The following is a 19,160-nucleotide window of genomic DNA, read 5'->3' on the forward strand; positions in this document are numbered from 1 at the left end:
TATATATTGTATATAATATATATAGTATATAATATATATTGTATATAATATATAGAATGTAATTATTATGTTATATTATATTATATATATAATATATTATATATGCTATATAGTACATTACATATATAATTTATTCCTTTGTTTTGGAGGGAAGCATGGAGGCAACTTCTTTCCTGATTTTTGTGTGTTTCCCTAGGAACAAGGATCACAGTAATTAACCCTGCTGAACAAAGTATACGCAATCATTTGCCACTCCATTGGCTTATAGAGTTCAGCAGAAATGGATGTTCCTTCTTAGGTGGAGACACAGGGAATTCTAACAATTCTCTGAAGCTGTTCCTTGTTGAATTGGAAGAATTTTGAAGTATTAGTAGTCATAAGTGAATTATAAAACATCAGTGGCTTAGCACAACAGGAGTTAATTTGTAGTCATTTAACAATCCAGTGAAGGTTTCCTGGTGGGTGGGCAGATTTCCTCCAGTGGCGATGAAGGGTCCCAGGCTCCTTCCATATCATAGTCCTTCCGTAAAGTAGGGCCTGAATCCTTGGAAACCAACAGCCAACTGGAGAAGAGCCTGGAGTGTCCCATGAGAAGTTCTAATTGACCTCATCCATTCACATTTCACTATGGAGAGCCCGGCCATGTGGCTGCACCTAAATCCAAAGAAGCTGGAAAACTTGGGCAGTTACCAGGTGAGCAGCTACTTCCCAGTCATGATGTAGCCTGGAAAAAAACCACAGATTTCTCTGTGAGCAGAAGGTGACTCTACCACAGGAAGCATGGGCACAAGGGGTATAATCCCCAGTAGAATTAGCATCAGAAGAGGCAGGAGTTGAACCTGAAACGAGGAATGTGGAGATATATCTTCAGCACCTTGTCCTTTTATTCTACACCACAAGACCTGGTGTTGGTGTTGTTCTCTCTCATTTGAGGGGGAAGTCCAGATGTCTTCCTCCCAAGATACGGAAGACATCTACTGGGGAATACCAGTCCTTTCCTCCCTGCGCCCACACTTCCTTCTTAGGGAACTATCCACCCCTTCCTTCAAACGGTCTCACCATATAGACCCAGCTGAGTGCAATGGATCCCCAAGCCTTATTCCTTTCACTCTTGGTCACAGTTGAGTAGAACAGAGTTAGACACCAACCCAGGCTGAGGCAGTCAGGTACTGTCTCCCAGAAGCCAAGAGTTGGGATTCAAAGATGCTCAGTTGGTCTGTGTTGAACTCCAGGTGAGAAAAAGCTGGTATTAGCCATTTGTGTCTCAGCCTGTGTTACAGCTGCTCAGAAAGTCAATCTGGGGTCAGGGCACAGAGAAACTGAGAGACAGAGAGACAGTAACATTGAACCCGAACATAGTCCCTGGTTCTCTCAGGTTAGCAGTTTCCAAAAGTGTCGTTCCAAAAGATATCCTGATTTCGAGCTAGCTTGGATGAGCCTAACTCCTTGTAGTCAATTAGTCCCTAATATTCTTTCCTACTTAGCTGCAGAACTTTACCTCTGTGGTGACAAGAATGGAGTATAACCATAAGGTAAAGCCCATCCGTGGAACTTACCACTACACCACGGAAATAGGACCCATTCTATGCCCAAACCTTCAGAACATTTCAGGGAAAGCATAGAAAGATAGAGGCAAAGACAAGCACAGTGCCAGTTGCAAGCCAAATACCAAGTCCTGGGAGCTTTCTCTGGATGATGTGGAAAACCAGATAAAGTGAAATTACGGATTCCCAGAAAAGACTGAAAACCCTAGAATGCTCTTCATGCTAGTGTGTTTAGACAGAAAATGGCCCCCAAAGATGTATGCATCTTAATCCTCACACCTGTGAATGCTACTTTATGTAGCAAAAGGCATTTTGAAGATGCGATTAAGTTAAGGATTGTGATGCTGTCGGGTTATTCTGGATTATCTGAGTGGTCCTGATATAATTACAAAAGTCTTTATAAGAGGGAGGCAGGAGGCAAAGAATAAGAAAGAGATAGGACTCAAGGCCCATTTCAGGGGCACCTGAGGGGCTCTGTTGGTTAAGCAGCCAACTCTTGATTTTGGCTCAGGTCATGATCTCATGGTTTGTGGGATCAAGGCCCACATCAGGCTCTGCACTGAGTGGAGGCTGCTTAGGATTCTCTCTCCCTCTCTCTCTGCCCCTCTCTGGCTCTCTCTCTTTCTCTGTCTCAAAACAAATAAATAAAAATTTAAAAACAAAATTTAAAGGCCAATTTCAAACCTCTGACCTTGAGAAATGTAAGAGATTAAATTTGTGTTGTTTTAAGCAACTAAAACTGTGGTAACTGTAGTTTTTGTAGCACCAATAGGAAACTAGTACATCTAGTCAGTAGCTCCTTGAATACCGTTTTAGAATGAGCTCAGCAAAGGTATGAAAGAATGGACCCTACTTTTGCTGGCATTTTATAGAGGAAGGAGAGAAAGCTCCCTTACCAAATGGTTCTTTCAGAAACAGGTTGGAGGGGTGGTTTAAGCAGGAAGATAGAGAGGAGGTCTCTATCTGCAAATCCAAAAACACGGAGTCAGGAAGAGAAGTAGGTCTCACAGAGATCATTCATTTTTTACAGACAAGTGGGTTTAGAGGCAGGCATGACCTCTTAATCGGGTGTATCAACCATCTAGAATAAACAAAGCTCTCCCCTTGAGCTCTTTAACCACTTTTGTAGAGCACACATATGGGTTACTATTCCTGTCTTTATCTCCTTCTCTTTGGTGACAAAATCCACTTCTCGACACCCAGTTGTTGGTAGGGGCCCATGCTTGGAGAAGACGTGATTACTATCTTTCATAACTTTTTGGTTGACCTATTAGAACTTTTTTAGTTTCTGAGCATCTAAGCTTTGAAAATTGAGATGAAAGAAAGAAAAGGAAGGAAGGAAGGAAGGAAGGAAGGAAGGAAGGAAGGAAGGAAAGAAGGAAGGAGGGAAGGAGGGAAGGAGGGAAGGAAAGAAGGAAGGAAGGGAGGAAGGGAAGGAGAAAAATATTCAGATCAACCATAGCTTCTTTTTCAGACAATTCTCTTGCAGTAGACACTGGTAATTTTTGGTTTCTAACCTCCCAACAAGATATCCCCCCTCATTCTCTTCCTCTCAGAGCCTGCCTACCCACTACAGGGGTAGCCATGTGAACAAAGCTTGGCAAATCGGAGTCCCTTGCTGGGCCCGATACACAGACATTGGAATTGCTGAACGAGACAATACCAATGTGGGGCTATTTTCCCACCACAATGGTGGGACTGTCGTTAGAATGATTCTAAGCAGAGTGCAGTGTATATGAGAGAAAGAATGGGGCAAAGATCTATGACATCAAGGCCTAAATGTTAATCCCTATGTTCCTGTCCTATAGATTTCTCTTCAGCTTTGTGAGCTACCCCAAACTTCTTTTCAGCCGCATAAGCCAATTCATTCCCTTTTTGCTTCAGTTAGTTTGAATTGTGTTTCTGATTTTTTTGACAACTAAATGAGTAGTTTGGGTTATATTAGAAAATATGTCAGTATATAAAGGTTAAATTTTATTTCAGTGAATTCCAAAAATCTATTTTGTAGTCAGAGGACATATTTTGTATGATTCCAATCTTTTTAAGATTTAATAAGAGTTGTGTGATAGCCCAGGGTATGGTATGTCTTGATGAATGTTCCCTATGCCGTCTATAGGAATGTTGATTCTGCTCATGTAGAATCACATATTCCATAAATGTCAGTTAGGTCAATCTGGTTAATAGTGTTGTTCAAGTTTTCTAAACTCTTACAGATTTTCTGCTTAGTGGGTCTATCAGTCATTGAGAGACAGGTGTTGGAAACACTGACTATAATTGTGGATTTGCCTATTTCCTCTTTCAGCTCTATCAATCTTAACTTTGTGTGTTTTGCTGTGTTGTGAAGTGCATATATATTTAGGATTCTTATGTCTTCCTCCTTGAAATGATCCATTCGCCATTATGAAATATTTCTCTTTACCCTTCATAATATTTCTTGTTCCGAAGTCTACTGTTTGGACATTAATATAACTCATCGGTATAGCATCTTTAGTTGGTATTTTCATGATCTGTCCCATGCTTTCACTTTTAACTTATATGCATTTTTAAATTCAAAATGAGTTTTTCATACATAGTGTACAGTCAGGTCTTCCTTTGTGATCTAGTCTGACAATCTCTGCCTGTTAGTTGGAATGTGTAGACCATTTGAATTTGATATAATTTCTTATTTTATTGGGATTAAATCTATCGCCTTGCTAGTTATTTTCTATTCCATATATTCTTGGTAACCTTTCCCCTTTCCTGCCTTCTTTTGGATTAACTATTTTTCAGGATTCCATTTCATCTCCACTATTGCTACCTTCGCTTGTTTTATTTTCAGTGCTTTCCCCCAAGGTTTATAATATACATCTTTCATTCACCATAGTCTATCTTCAAGTAGAATTATATCACTTCATGTATAATGTAAGAGTTTCAAATTTTATTTCCACTCTCCTGTCTTTTATAATACTGTTGTCAAATATTTGACTTTGATATATGTTATCAACCCAAAAATAGATTTCTATTAATTTTGCTTTAAAAATTGGTCATCTCTTAAAGACACTGTAAAATAATGAGACATTGTCTTTTACCCACATATTTTTCTTGTCCTGTTTGTTTCTTCATTTTTGAATATACATCCAAATTTCCATCTAAGTAATGTCCTCTACCTAAAGAATGTTATTTAAAATTCTTGTGGTGCAGTTCTGTTGGCAAAAAAGTCTCTCAGCTTTTATTTGTCTGAAAAGTCTTTATTTTGCCTTCATTTTTGAAGGATATTTTTCTGAGTATAGAATTCTAGGTTGACAGGTTTCCTCCCTGTCAACTTGAAAGATGCTGCCCCATTGTTGTCTAGCTTGAATTGTTTCTGACAGGAAGTCTGTTATCATCTTTATTTTGTTCTTCTGCACATAGTGTTTCTCCCCCACCCATCCCCGCACCCCCGCCCACTGCTTTCAGGGTTTCCTTTTTATTACTGGTTTTATTTTTTATTTTTTAAAAATTTTATGTTTGTTTTTTTTTTTTATTTGAGAAAGAGAGTGAGCACAAGTGGGGGAGAGGTAGAGAGAAGGAGGGATAGAATCCCAAGAAGGTTTTGCACCATCAGCACAGAGCTGGATGTGGGGCTTGAACTCACAAACTGGGAGATAATGACCTGAGCTGAGATCAAGAGTCAGATGCTTAACCAACTGAGCCGCCCAGGCATCCCTTTGTTCCTGGTTTTAAACAATTTGTTTATAATGTGCTCTCATATAGTTTTCTCCATGCTTGGGTTCAGTAGGCTTCTTGGAGCTGTACGTTTGTACTTTTCATCAAGTTTAAAAAATATTTAGGCAAGGTTTCTTCAAATATTTTCTTATTCCTTCTTTCTTTCCTCTGTTTTGGGATTCCAATTATGTTTGTCAAACGTCTTGATGTTTCTCGCAGGGCACTGATTCTCTTTTCACTTTTTCTAGGCTTTAAAAAAATTCTGTTTTATTTTAGGAGTTTCTATTGCTGTGTTTCCAAGTTCACTGCAATATCCAATCTGCTGTTAATCCTATTCACTATAATTTTCATTTCAAGTACAGTGTTTTTCATTTCTAAAATTTCCATTTTGTTCTTTTTTTAATCTTTCCTTTCTCACCTCATCATGTGCATGTTTTCCTTAATATCCTTGACCATATTTATAAGATTTATAATAGCTGCCTTGATGTCCTTGTCTGCTGATCCCATCATCTCTATTATTTCTAGGTTGGTTCTATTGATTATTATTTTTTCTTGAGTCATATTCCCCTGCTACTTGGAATGCGTCTTAATATTTTTGTTAGATACTGGACATTGTAAACATTATTGGGTGCTGCATTGTGTTGTGTTCACTTAGTGTGGGACTTTGTTCTGACACTGACATGTAGGTAAGTAGCTTCAGATCAGTTCATTCCTTTTAAGGCTTTTTTTTTTTAACCTTTGCTAGGGCAAAGGCACAGAGGCTGTTAGTCTAGGGCTAATTTAGCTCCACTTCTAGGTACGGCAACCTCTGAGCTCTGTACCCAATGCCCACTTATTATCAGGTTTCTCCCTTCTGATTGGTGGGAATGTGGTCTATTCTCAGTCCTATGTGATCTTGGGAGTTGTTCAGCATTCTCTCTGATGGCTCTTTCCCAACATTTTTCTGCCAAAAGTTGAAGGGATCTCTATGTACATATCTGGATCTCTCTTGCTCTTTTACTTTCTCTCTCTCCCTTTTCCACATACACACAAACATACACACATGTGCACACATCACTTTAAGACCGCAGAAATATCCTGCTTCTCAAATTTTCCTATGAAATGTATCATTCAGTAATGCTTCTTGCCTGATTCAATTTTTACCCTGATGCTTGCAAAATGACTTTTGAACTTTTACTAGTTGGTCTCTGGCATTCATCTGTAAGCAAGAGTCCTCTCTTCTTTCTGAATTATTTATCTATTTATTACCAGCATGGATGCATGATTTCTTATTTTTTCAATGGTTTACATTTCATTACTATACTTAATTATTTTTTGTTTAACTTTTCCAAGACCAGACTATTGAGAGCCCCTTCAATTTGAGACGTGTCTCTTGACATTCAACTGTTTATATTCAACAAGATTAAGATGCAGGGACTAAGATTCCTAAGATCAACTCACCAGCCTGTCCTAGAAGCTACCATCATTTTCTCGTTGTACTTTTCCCCATAGCCAGGATAGACATTAGACATCAATCTACTGAGTTCATTCTATATTTTTTTCAAATCTTCCTGATGACATATGCTTTTCTATACTGATTGCTACAAGATTCTATATATATGCGCCCATGTCTCAATTAAAGTAATCTGTGGATACAACTCATATTTGTTTGTTAGATCACAATAAAGCAAGATCTGATGTATTGTACATACGTTCCGATGTGCTTATGCAAGTATCCATCTAAAAGTATGAACCTCATGCCTGCATAGTCTGATAATGATGGTGGTGGTGTCCCTGTGTGTCCAATGTTGTTAAAAACTATCTTAGGAACAGGCTGTCACTTATTAAAACCACTGTGAAGGCAGTATTGGGTACAGTTGGTTATCAAGACCAGACTAACTTTGATGCTTGCAAGCAGTTGTTACTGAGATCGATGACATCCAGCAAAATGCAGATGAGGGTGGACGCTGGAATTAGCACTCCAGCCAAGTCCAAAGTACAGGCTTGTTGTGAGTCACAAAACGGAAGGCTCTGGTGTCCAGGTCAGGAAGAACCAGAGGTGGAAGCAGCCTAGTACCCTGGATAGCTCCCTGAGCAGGACAATTTCACTAGGCAAACTGAGGCTTATCTTTAGAACGCCATTTTGATTCTTTGCTCTGTCTGAAATTCTCAAGTTTGTGAAAACTTTTATCCCTGCATGTTCCCACTCCTCATATGTCCAAAATTTTACTGGTTTTCATTCTTGTGATGCTTGGTTTTTGTGTCAACTTGACTGGGCCACGGAGTGGCTACTTAGTCAAGCATTAGTCCAAGTGTTTCTGTGAGGATGCTTCTGGATGAAATTAACACTTGAATCTGTAGACTGAGTAAAGCAGATTGCCATCTCCAATGTGGATGAGAGTCATTCAGTCAGCTGGGGACCTGAATAGAACAAAATGACTAAGAGGGACAAACTAACTGCCTTCAGCTGGACATCAATTTTTTCCCTGCCTTCAGACTCAAACTGAAACATTGGCTCTTCTTGGGTCTTGAGCCTACCAGCTTTTGGACTAGAACTTACACCATTGGCTCTCCTGGGTCTCCAGCTTGCTGACGGTAGATCTTGGGGCTTCTTTGCTTCTATGATTGCAGGAGGCAATTCCTTATAATAAATCAATAGGTAGATAAATAACGAGATAGAAATAGATGATAGATAGATAGATAGATAGATAGCTTATTGATTCTATTTCTCTGGAGAACGCGAGCTAATACAATCTTCCTAAGAGTTTTTGCAATTTTTACATGGAGTGTAGAGGCTTTAATGGAATATTCATACCTTTAGGTCTACAAAACCCAGAAACCCAAAATAAAGACCTTGGAACATAGCGTTAAACAAACAAACAAAGGAATGGCGTTTCCCCCTTTACCTCTATGTGAGTGTGTCGACTGAGTGTAGTCTCTTGAGACCTATTCCTGCATGTATGTGCAGCATGTGAATGCCTCAGAGGCCATGAGCCAAGAGCCCACAAACTCATCTTTTAACCCTTTCCTGCCATTCAGCTTATGACACACAGCATTCAGCTTGAGACAGCACTGAGTTCCACGGCTCTCTCTTCCCAGCAAAGCTGCCACATGTCACCAAGCACTGCAGTTCTCTCTCACACATTTTGCATAATCAGTTTCTATTCTGTCGTGTTCCCTCACACATGGTGTTCAGAGACTTTCTGGAAAATAGAGAATATTTTTCAGCTCAGATGAGTAGCATGATTTTACGTTGCTCAGACTGTTTGGTAAATGAAGTCAATTACTCATCTATCTGTCAGATGAAAAGAAAGACACATGGATGAGTAGAACCTACTTTTAGATCTAGAGACCACCCCCTTTGCCTACATGGCTACTGCATGAGTCTCCGCAATAGTTTCTAAATATTTCCCTCCTTTTCATATATTTTACATTCTACAAGCCACTCTTTGATCAAACGTACCATTTAGTAAAAGTACCATTTACTATTTAGCCTGGAGACCCCATTTCATCATTGACTGGATACCTAATCTAGTCACATCACCTCTTCTCTAAGCCTCATCTTTCCGAAATGTAACAGTGTGATAATAATGTTGTACCTTCCTTGAAGGATTGTTGGGAGCATTCCCTGAGAGACTGTACTTGAAGAGCTTTGTGAATTTGTGTATTTGTCTTAGCAGGTGTTCATTATTTTTCAAAATCTTCCTATGGTTTCTCATTACTTAAAGTTCAAACACTACCCTGGCATTTAAACAACTCTAAAACCAAATCCACCCAAACACCTTTTTATTGCTTTTACTTTCTATTACTCTCAGATATGAACCTTCTTTCCAAGCTAGACGTGTATACCCAAGTTCTCACAGGCTGTGCCTGATGTGGAATAATAAAGTCTGGAGAAATTCAGAACATTGAGGAAATGTGACAGAAACACCAGATGAGCTGGCAAAACTTAGATTTAAATAAACATTTAGACATAGGTGGTTTTTTTCCCCCGCCCATATCAGAATGGGAGAGTGCACCAATCAGTGTCCTTAACTTGGCAAAAATGACCAGGGTTTGATTTCTGGCTGTGCTCTTTTCCAAGTGTGTGGCCTTAGGATGTTTGCTTTAGCTTCTTCAGATTTCCTTTTTTTCCCTGTTAAAAAGTTTGAACCTTACCAGATTGTCAGGAGGAGTGGAGAGGCAATGCATGAAAGAAAGAAAGAAGAAGAAAGAAGGAAAGAAAGAAGAAAGAAGAAAGGAAGGAAGGAAGGAAGAGGAGAGAAAGTTTCAGAATGTTAAGGGATTATGCAAATGTTGGTTTGCCATTAAGGGGTCATTTTGAGGAGTAGTGAATTCTTAGTCCTTGACACATTTCTGCAGAGCAATTCTATAGATCAACAAATCCTTGTATAATCCCTATGGTACGTAATTCCATTATTCCCTCAAGAGGTCTACCCTCAAATTTATAAGCAGTGCCACTCTAAGGGCAGAGGAAGAGCAGTTGAACAATCTAAAAGTACTAATTCTTCCTAAATTTAGAAAAGCAGATATTATCTGCACAGGCAGTCACCTTGCCTCAAAGCTCTCATGGGTGATTCAAACCTCTTTCCATTTACAGCCAGTTTTTGATCATTCGGGGACTGTTGACACTTGGGGCTTTGTTTTTCTTCCTCTTCCCGCCCATTGCCTCCTTCTCAATCATCCCCTACCCATTAGCACACCTCCCTGTTGGAGGACCAGGAAAGAAACTATTGATTAACTCAAATAAGTCAATATGCATACTTTTTAGCAGGTTGAGCTGGGGAAAAAGCAGGTCAGATAAGATGTGGTTTGTGAGTACTCTGTGAACTTCATTCATCTATGACTATTCTTTCCTCTTAATATAACCACAAATAACTAGGGACAGGCTATCCTGGAGCTCCTGTGATAAAAATTCAGCTTGTAGGGGTGATTTAGAGTGTTTGTGTGGTTTGGGGTTTTCTTTTTTCCTTTTACATATAATGAAATGCTCCTCGCCTACTTAGAGCTCCTTGGACATTTAAGGTCATCAGGCCAGGGCGCAAGATTCATCCAGAGTGTGGCTGCTCAGAGCAATTGCCTTCATAATAGGAGTGAGCAGGACGGAAGGGAACGTGTGAGCCTCCTCCGGCCAAATGCTGATGGAGAGAGTGTATTCCTCACCTGAACTGCATTCAGTAAGCACATTTCCAAGACATATTCGCTCCCCTGAAAACAAGCTGCCTGAACATCTGTGGGGAGACAAAGGAAAACGTGGGGAAGGAACCCAGAGATGAATATTTCAGCAGAAACGTGGGAAGAAGTACATTGCAACTTGCAAACAGCCTTCTGTACTGCATGCCATAAATTAACACAATATAAATTTATACATATTTACACCACATAGTCTCTAACTATATAAATCCTCAATACTCAGACTTGTGGGGTAGGTGTAAGAGAACAGTCCATATGTTTATTCATGTTCTGTGGAGCTCTAGGGAACTCAGTAATGTTACACACACATGCGCACACACACACACAGACTATATGACTAAAGGTGATTCTAAATGTTTAAATCAACTTAGTGCCTAACAGCAAAACTCTATTTTTTAAAAATGCTGCCATTTTCAAAGATATGCACAGCCAAAGAGAATTTTAATTCTATTTAACTATTTATCTGGTTGCCTTATGTGTCCCAAAACTTCAGTAGTTACCGATATACACACAAAGACGGTGTGAAGTAAACTTTTCACTAATGAAAAAGACAATATAAGTGATTTTCCCTGGGCTCTCCTGTGGCATGAAAGGAAGCAGGATCAAAACACAAGATCTCATCATTTCTAGTCGCAAGCTCCTCGCCAGGTGGGAGACATTATGATGTCTGGAGTAGGGGTGGGAAGCTGCTGAAATCGGAATCAGAAGAGCCCGGTGAATTTTGGTCCTGGCTCTGCCATTTGCCGGCATATTCTCCTTGGACAAGTCCCTCAACCTCTTGGAGACCCATATCCTTGGGACGATAGTAACATCCGCCCTGAGTACTCAAAAAATGGCAAAAGTCAAGACACAGAGTCAGTGTGAAAGTTCTTGGCAACTGCGATGGTTTTGCGTGCACGTCAAGTCATTGTTATGGGTTCTTTCATACTTTGCTGCTAAGCAAACAAAATGCATTCAGTTTCTTTTACAGCTTTCTTGGAAGAAATCTACAGCTGAGTTGTTGTTGACACCCTTTGTTTCAGAAGAATGCCATCCGCAATGGTCAGAGAAGCATATCGCGGCACCGATTGCCAACTTTCTTTGGCACACGCACGTGTGTGGGCAGGGACTGTCCATGTGTTTGGACATCGCCCAATACCCAGTGGGCATTTATTAAATTTGGAATAACAGTGAGTATTTTAGGGGTAAATGGCTGTCTGACACAAACAAGACAGCAATTTCCCCACATGTCACTACTTAAAGGTGCAGCAGATGTAAAGCGGATGTCCTGGCTGGCGGGCACCGTCGAATAACAATGGAATAGAATTACGCTCATTATAGCCAGAGTCACCACCGCTACACAATGGAGGGTAGAAACTTCATCTCTGCTTTGCTTAGCACTGACGGTAAATAGAAGCCTTTTCAGAGCGCACCGTGTTTCTATTTCAGTATGGTTTGTTTCTCCCATTTTGCGTCTGAGACTGTATTAGTAATACATCACTTGAAGACTAGAGAGGAGAAACCTTCTCTGCTGCTCCCTGCCCACATCCTTACAGGCATGGGAAAGGGCTACACGTCACATACTCTATGTAACAGCCAAGACGTCATCCGAAGGGCACACAGAGTCACTGAGTGATGCTCTACTCCCACGGACACTTCTGTCCACACCACCATCGCCACCATTGCCACCGTGCCTGGCAGAGCGGTGAGGGGCACTGCAGAATCACCCAGCCCCTGCTCAGTGACGTCATTGATAGCTAGGGTTTCCTTCTGAGGGGTAGACTTTGGCTCGCGTGAGAAACAAGAGCGTCCCCTCCAGGACACGTGAGAGCACCAGCCCAGAGAAAAACCCCACCAAGCCTCATCCCCAGGAGTGGAGGAAGGACCACTTACAAAGGAGCAAAGATATGTTAAAAGTTCTCTTCCTCACATTTTTCTTTTACTCCAGCCACAGCCTGCCGGGGGTTAAGATGTGAAGTCGAAACTGCCCAATCAAGGGCAACATTTAAAATTTTGAGCTCGCAGATCGCTTTGCTAATCTGAGGAAATCTATGGATTCCTTTCCCAGAGAAATGCATGTGACACCAAATTGTGAGTACAGTTTTGGAAGGCTGGCTGCCACTTCTAGCCCAGTTGCAGAGATCTGCTCTGAAGCACCAAGGGGAAGATGGCAAGGAGTGATGGCTCATTAGGCTGATTCTTTCTGTAGGGCCAAAATGGGGAAGGAGTGTAATGTTCCTTTCTTATTGATGCTGTACCAAATCATCATAAACGTGGTGCCTCAGCACAACACAATTTAATTATCTGGAGATCAGAAGCCTAAAATGGTGTCCCAGGGCTCTGTTCCTTCTAGAGGTTCTAGGGGAGGATCTATTTCCTTGACTATTCCAGCTTTTAGAGAGTGCTACAATTCCTTGATTCACAGTCCCACTGCACTCCTACCTCACTTTTCATCATTGTATCTCCTTCTCTGACTCTACTGCACCCTGTCCCCATACCAACTCTTACAAAGACCCTGGGGTGATGGTGGACCCAGCCACCATCCATCCAAGATAATCCAAGATAATCTCATCTCAAAATCTTTACCTGAATCACATCTGCAAAGTTCCTTTCTCCATGGAAGGTTACTTATTCACCTGTTCCCAGGTTGAAAGAATGGACATTTCTGGGGACTGTTAGCCCACCACAGGGTGCTTTGAATGTTTTACTTCACACATGACCATTTGATGTTTGGGCTTCAGGGCAGAAAAACTAGACAGACATTGAAAATGGGCATGTAATTATTATGTTTTCTCTAATGTTTTTTCCTCAGGAAAGTTACTGAATGGGGGCCAAATCTGGGCAATGGGAGGAAATTATTCTACCACGATGCTTGAGAAAGCAAAGATTCTCTTTCAAACCATAGCTTCAGAGAAAATCGCTTGGGCTCACTGTACCTTGAGTGAAATCTATGAAGACTAGATCACTGATCATTTTAATGGTAACAGCACAAAGAGAAAACAGAATGAGAAGGTGTTCAAGCTAAACTGAGATTGGGTACTTAAAATAATTTACATCACTCTCCCCTTAATTGTCCAGATCTTTGAAAGTCATTTTTCCTTAAATTTCTATCTTACTAGATAATCTCCACAACTATCCCCTTCATTTTGTTTAGGTAGATAGGATAATGCATAAGCTAGTGTCTGAATGTATAGGAAAAGAAGTGAACACGGGCCATAATGTGTCAGGACTTCACAATTACCTGGAGAAACTTGTGCAGATTTCACGTAACACTGAGAGCGCTATTCTTAGCAAAATTCACACTTGGTATGCTCAGTTTCAATATGAACTCAATATTTGAGGAAAATGAAATTTAAAGCAGCATCTGGGTGGTTGTTTTCTTTTCTGATCTACACCAGACTGGTGTGTCTGGATCCTGTGATCAAGATAGATTTTCCTTATCCTGGGTTTTGTCTGTGACCTGTCAGAATGGACGATCGGGTTTGAACTGAAAGGCAGCACGTACGCTTCTGAAACGCTTAATTGTAGCAACACAGAAACATTGAATAAGCCTCACATTGAAAGTGTTGTCGGTTCCCTTCCTAAGCCCCTCAGTGTTAAAACTGGGCAAAAAATAGATGGTTGAGCAAAGGCTGTTGTTTCCCTGATGTTCTCAGAAGCCAGTTCTCAGTTCTTGGCTTAGCCTCAGTGCCGAGTTTGAACTGAGGCTGGTGAGCAGAAAACTGCCATACAATCTCCCACAATGGAAATCAATCCTAGGCTTTGCATCTTTCTGGGGCATTTGCACTACAGCACTGTCGATCTGGTTCTTTTGCTTTAAATGGAAAACCCTCCAGGGAAGTTTTGTGTACTCTAAACAAGGTCTCTGTAGGATCAGATAATAGGATCTGTGTGAATGTAATACAAGAGAGAGAGGGAGGCGCATGCTAATGCAGATTAGAAATTATTCAGCTGAGACTTTCATTTACTGAGGCACATAATATAAAAATGCCACTCTCTCAACTGCTATTTTATTGTGATTTCTCAAAAGCTTTGGGGAAGATTATTTTTTAAACAAAACCAACTTAACTCTCAAGAAGTCAGGTTGAAAAACAGAACTTAGTATGTGTTGCCCACTTGTCTACACTATTTATATTTTAATATAAATTACACATGCTTTGAAAGTAACACTTGAAATAAACACCAATAATGGATATGGTTATCACTGATTTCTTTTGGGTAATCGAGGAGTAATTGATTTGGAAAGGGGTCTTTTTTTTTTAAAGAGAAATATAATTAGATATCCTAACTTAATGATCCAAAGGAAATAATGCATATAGTGAAGATGCTACTTTTAGTACTATGATAACCAAAGAGACTGTGTCATGAAATTCCCTAAGTGCCAAGAATGTTAATCTTGGCATATCTAAATATGTCAAAAAATGTTAGTTCTTGGCATATTCTTTCCTGAATTAGTCAGGGTTCTCCAGAGATACAGACTAATGGGAGATAGATAGACAGAGAGATACATAGATAAAGGATGGATGGATGGATAGATAAAGTTTATTATAAAGAATTGGCTCATGCAGTTATGGAGGCAGACTAGTCCTAAGATCTGAAATCAGCAAGCTAGAAGTCCAGGAAAGCCAGCTGCCATCAACAGCTTGAGTCGGAAAGCCTAAGAACAAGGATAGATAATGGAGTTCCAGTCTGAAGATGGGTAGGCTCAAGACCCAGGAAGAGCCCATGTTTCAGTTTCAATTAGAAGGCAGAAAAAAGCAATATCCCAGTTCAAAGACAGATAGACAGGGAGAATTCCCTCTTACTTGACAAAGGGTCAACTTTTGTGTTCTACTCAGGACTCCAACTGATTGTATGAGGCCCGCCACGTTAGGCATCTGTTGACTGACTCAAATGTTAATCTCATCCAGAAACACATTTACAGATACACAAAGATACACATACAATTAACAATCCCACTTCCTGGTTATCATCACTCATCCACCTATCCATCTATCCATCCATCCATTTGTTCAATATACAGTGTAAGCACATACTATATGCCAAATTCAGGGGTAGGGACTAGGGATCTGTTTTTGGCATGAGAACACAAAGAGCTCTATGAACATGCTCCCCAATGAAACTGGTCAAAGTTATTTTAAACAATAAAATAAAAACAACAAAAGAATCACTGAAAGTCTCTGGAAAGCATTGTAAGGGTATACAGCAAACCAAGAAACTTTAATGCAGAAAATCTAATAAACTCAGTGAAAACAGTGACAGTCTGATCTGTGAACCAACATCACTTCCTCCTCCCCTCTTCCTAAGCTCAGTGAGATGAAGACTGTGCTGTAGACAGGTGCAGCCAAGAACACAAGGATCCCTCTCTCCCCAGTTCCTAGTCAGAGGGGGATGACAACATCTCTCATCCTGTCCCCACCTACCTATTGCTGAGGTTAAGAGGTGAGGGTAGCCAAGAAGTGGGAGAAGTCCTTTCTTCCAGCCAGCCTGCACTTTGGGGATGGAGTCTCCACCTTGGGTATACAGTGCTACTGAGTGGACTACATCCCTGATTACCCTTGTAATAATTCATAAGGTCTAAGGCTACTGGCCCCATCATCCTTCACCAATCACTCAACCCCCAAAATGGGTGAGGTGTCACTCAAAAAGAAGCACACCATTCTTCCCGTTTCTATCCCCAGAAATTTTAACCAGATAGAGAAGCAGGCCACAAAGCAAAAATCTCCAATCTCTTCCTAAAGGAGCGGATTTCTTTTGCAACAGAGTGTGGAGAAGTTTAAGCCTAAGAACATTCTCAAAAACAATGGATTTTTGGTGAAAGGCAGTTGAGAGACCATTGGTAGTTTCTCTAAAGATAGTTAACTCCAGACCTGTTAGTTTGCTGAAGAGAGAATCCTGGAAGTTGGTGGGGTTTAAAAGCTGGGTGTGTCTAGTGAAAGAGATAGCTAAAGAAAACCCTGCCACTTTGCCAAAACCACTTTCATTTCAAAGTGACTGTAGGCTTACCCAAAGCTACATCTTGTGAAGAACACTAGAGTCTTAACATTGGGAACAGAGAGGAGAATAGACTTTACTGAAAGAATCAAGCCGTTGCTAAACAAATAAACAAGAATTAGCCAGCCTGGGAGGATGAGAAGTACAATATGCAGAATTGCCACAACATATTGCCTAAAATGTCCAGTTTCAAACAAAAGATTATGAGGCCTGAAGAGAAACAGGAAAATGTAAACCATGCATTGGAAAAACAATGAGGCAACAGAAACTGCCTATGACAGCAACACGATGTTGGATTTCACAAAGGCCTCAAAGTAGCCATTACAAATGTGTTCAGAAAACTAAAGGAAACCATAGTTAAAGAAGTAAAGAAAGGTATGATGATAATGTCACATCAAATATTAGTAAAGAGATAGAAATGACAAAAAAGGAACCAAGCACAAATGATGGAAGTTGAAAAGTACAATGGACCAACGTGAAATGTCACTAGAGGGACTCAAGAGTAGATTTGAACTGACAGAAGAAAGAATTACCTAACTTGAAGATAGAGCAATAGAGAGTGTATAATTCAAAGAACAGAGAGGGGGGAAAAATGAAGAAAAGTGAACAGAGCCTCTGAGAAATAGGGAACACTACTAAGTGCACCAACATACGTGCAATGGGAGTACTAGAGAAAGAGAAAAGAAAGGAGAAGAAAAAATATCTGGACAAATAATGTCCCTCCAACTCCCCCAATTTATTGAAAAACATTAATCAATACATCAGAAAGTTCAGTGAAGTCTAAGTAGTTAAAACGAAAAAAAAAAAAATTCACAGACAGACACATTATAGTAAAAATGCTGAAGACCAAAGACCGAAGACACAAATCTTGAAAGCAGCAAGAGAAAAATTGTCTTGTCACTTTCAAGGGAACCTCAACAAGATTTATAGTTAACTTCTCATCAGAAACAGCAAAGGTTAAAATGTAATGAAGTAATATATGCAAAGTGCTCAAAGAAAAAAATTGTCAATCAAGAATCCAATATCTAGCCAAGCTATCTTTCAAAAATGAATGTGAAATAAAGAAATTCCCAGATAAACAAAATCAAAAAAGTTTAGCTAGAAGACAGAATACTAAGGGGAATTTAGTATTTTGTTAATACTAAAAAGAACAAACAAAAAAACCCAAGTAACTTCAGGCTGAAAGCAAGTACCCAGATGGTAATTTGAAACCACACAAATAAACAAAGAGCACCAATAAATATCATTGTGTAATTATAAAAGACCATCTCCTCCTTTCCAATGTCTGCAAATGTCTTCTCCTTTCTTCTCTGTACTGATTTTAAAAGCAATTTTTTGGTTTACACATAATATGTATATGATGTATTGTTGGCCCTATAACACATAGAAATGTAACATCTTTGCCAATAAAAGCACAAAGGAAGTGGGTGGAAACAAAGCTGTGTTGAACTAAAGGAAGTGAGTCCAGATGGTAATTTGAATTCATAAGAACAAATGAAAAGAATCAGAAGTAATAAATAAGAATGCTAATATTTTTAAAAGCTATAACTATGTAATTTTCTCTCCTTTATTTTCCTTTTAAAAAGATATAAAATTTTTTAAAGTAATCATTATAATAATGTATTTTGGGGGTTGTAACATTTACCTATGTGATATGTATAGCAATAATACCACAAAAGCAGGCATGGGAAAAGAGCTATATAGGAGTAATATTTGTATATCTCACTGGAATTTAGTATAAACCCGGAAACTGATTCTGATGAGTTAAGGTGTATAGAGTAAGTTGTAGAGCAACCACAAGGAAAAAACTCAAAAAGTATGGTGAAAAAAATCATTACAGGAATTAAATGGTACATTAGAAAATAGTCAGTTAATACAAGAGAAAACAAGAAAGGCAAAACAGAGGCACAACAAAGATATATGAAAATATGGCAAATAAAACAGTGAAAGGGCAGATGATAATATTCAATGTGAACGAATTAAACAATGTAGTCCAAAGGTGGAGATTGTCAGACTGGATGAAAATACAAGATACAACTATATGCAATCTACAGGAAACACAATTTAAATTCAAGGATGCAAATAGATTTAAAATGAAGGATAGAAAAAGATAGTCCACGAAAATAGTAAACAAAAGAGAGCTGGGATGGCTGTACTAATATCAGACAAAATGGACTTTAGGTAAGAAAAAAAATTGTTACAAGAGACAAAAAAAGATATACATTGGCATAAAGGTTAATCCATCAAGGAACTGTAACAACTGTAAACATATCAGTACATCACAACAGAGCTCCAAATTACATAAAGCAAACGTTGACTGGATTGAAAGAGGAATATACAATTCTATAGCAATAGTTGAAAACTTCAATACCCCGTTTTCAATAATGGATAAAACAACCAAGCAGAAGGTCAATAGGAAATAACCGTCATGAACAACAGCATAAACCAACTCAAGTTAACAGACATTTATGGAACATTCCATCCGCAAACAGGAGCATACACATTTTCACAAGTACACATGTAATCCTCTATAGTATAGACTGTATCTTAGGCCATAAGACTAGCCTTCGTTAATGTCAAAAGATTGACAAAAAAAAAAAAAAAAATACAAAGTCTCAACTCCAACCACAATGGACTGAAACTAGAAATGAAAACAAGAGATCAATAACAAAAGGAAAATTTAGGAGTATATTACAGAAAAAAGGAACCTCTTGAGGCTTGCAAAATATGGAAATTAGAGAACTAAAGTTAAGTATTAAAGGTCCTTGAAGAAGGAGAGGAGCACAA

Source organism: Lynx canadensis, chromosome B2 (genome assembly GCF_007474595.2).
Source record: "Lynx canadensis isolate LIC74 chromosome B2, mLynCan4.pri.v2, whole genome shotgun sequence".
NCBI classification, from domain to species: Eukaryota; Metazoa; Chordata; class Mammalia; order Carnivora; family Felidae; genus Lynx; species Lynx canadensis.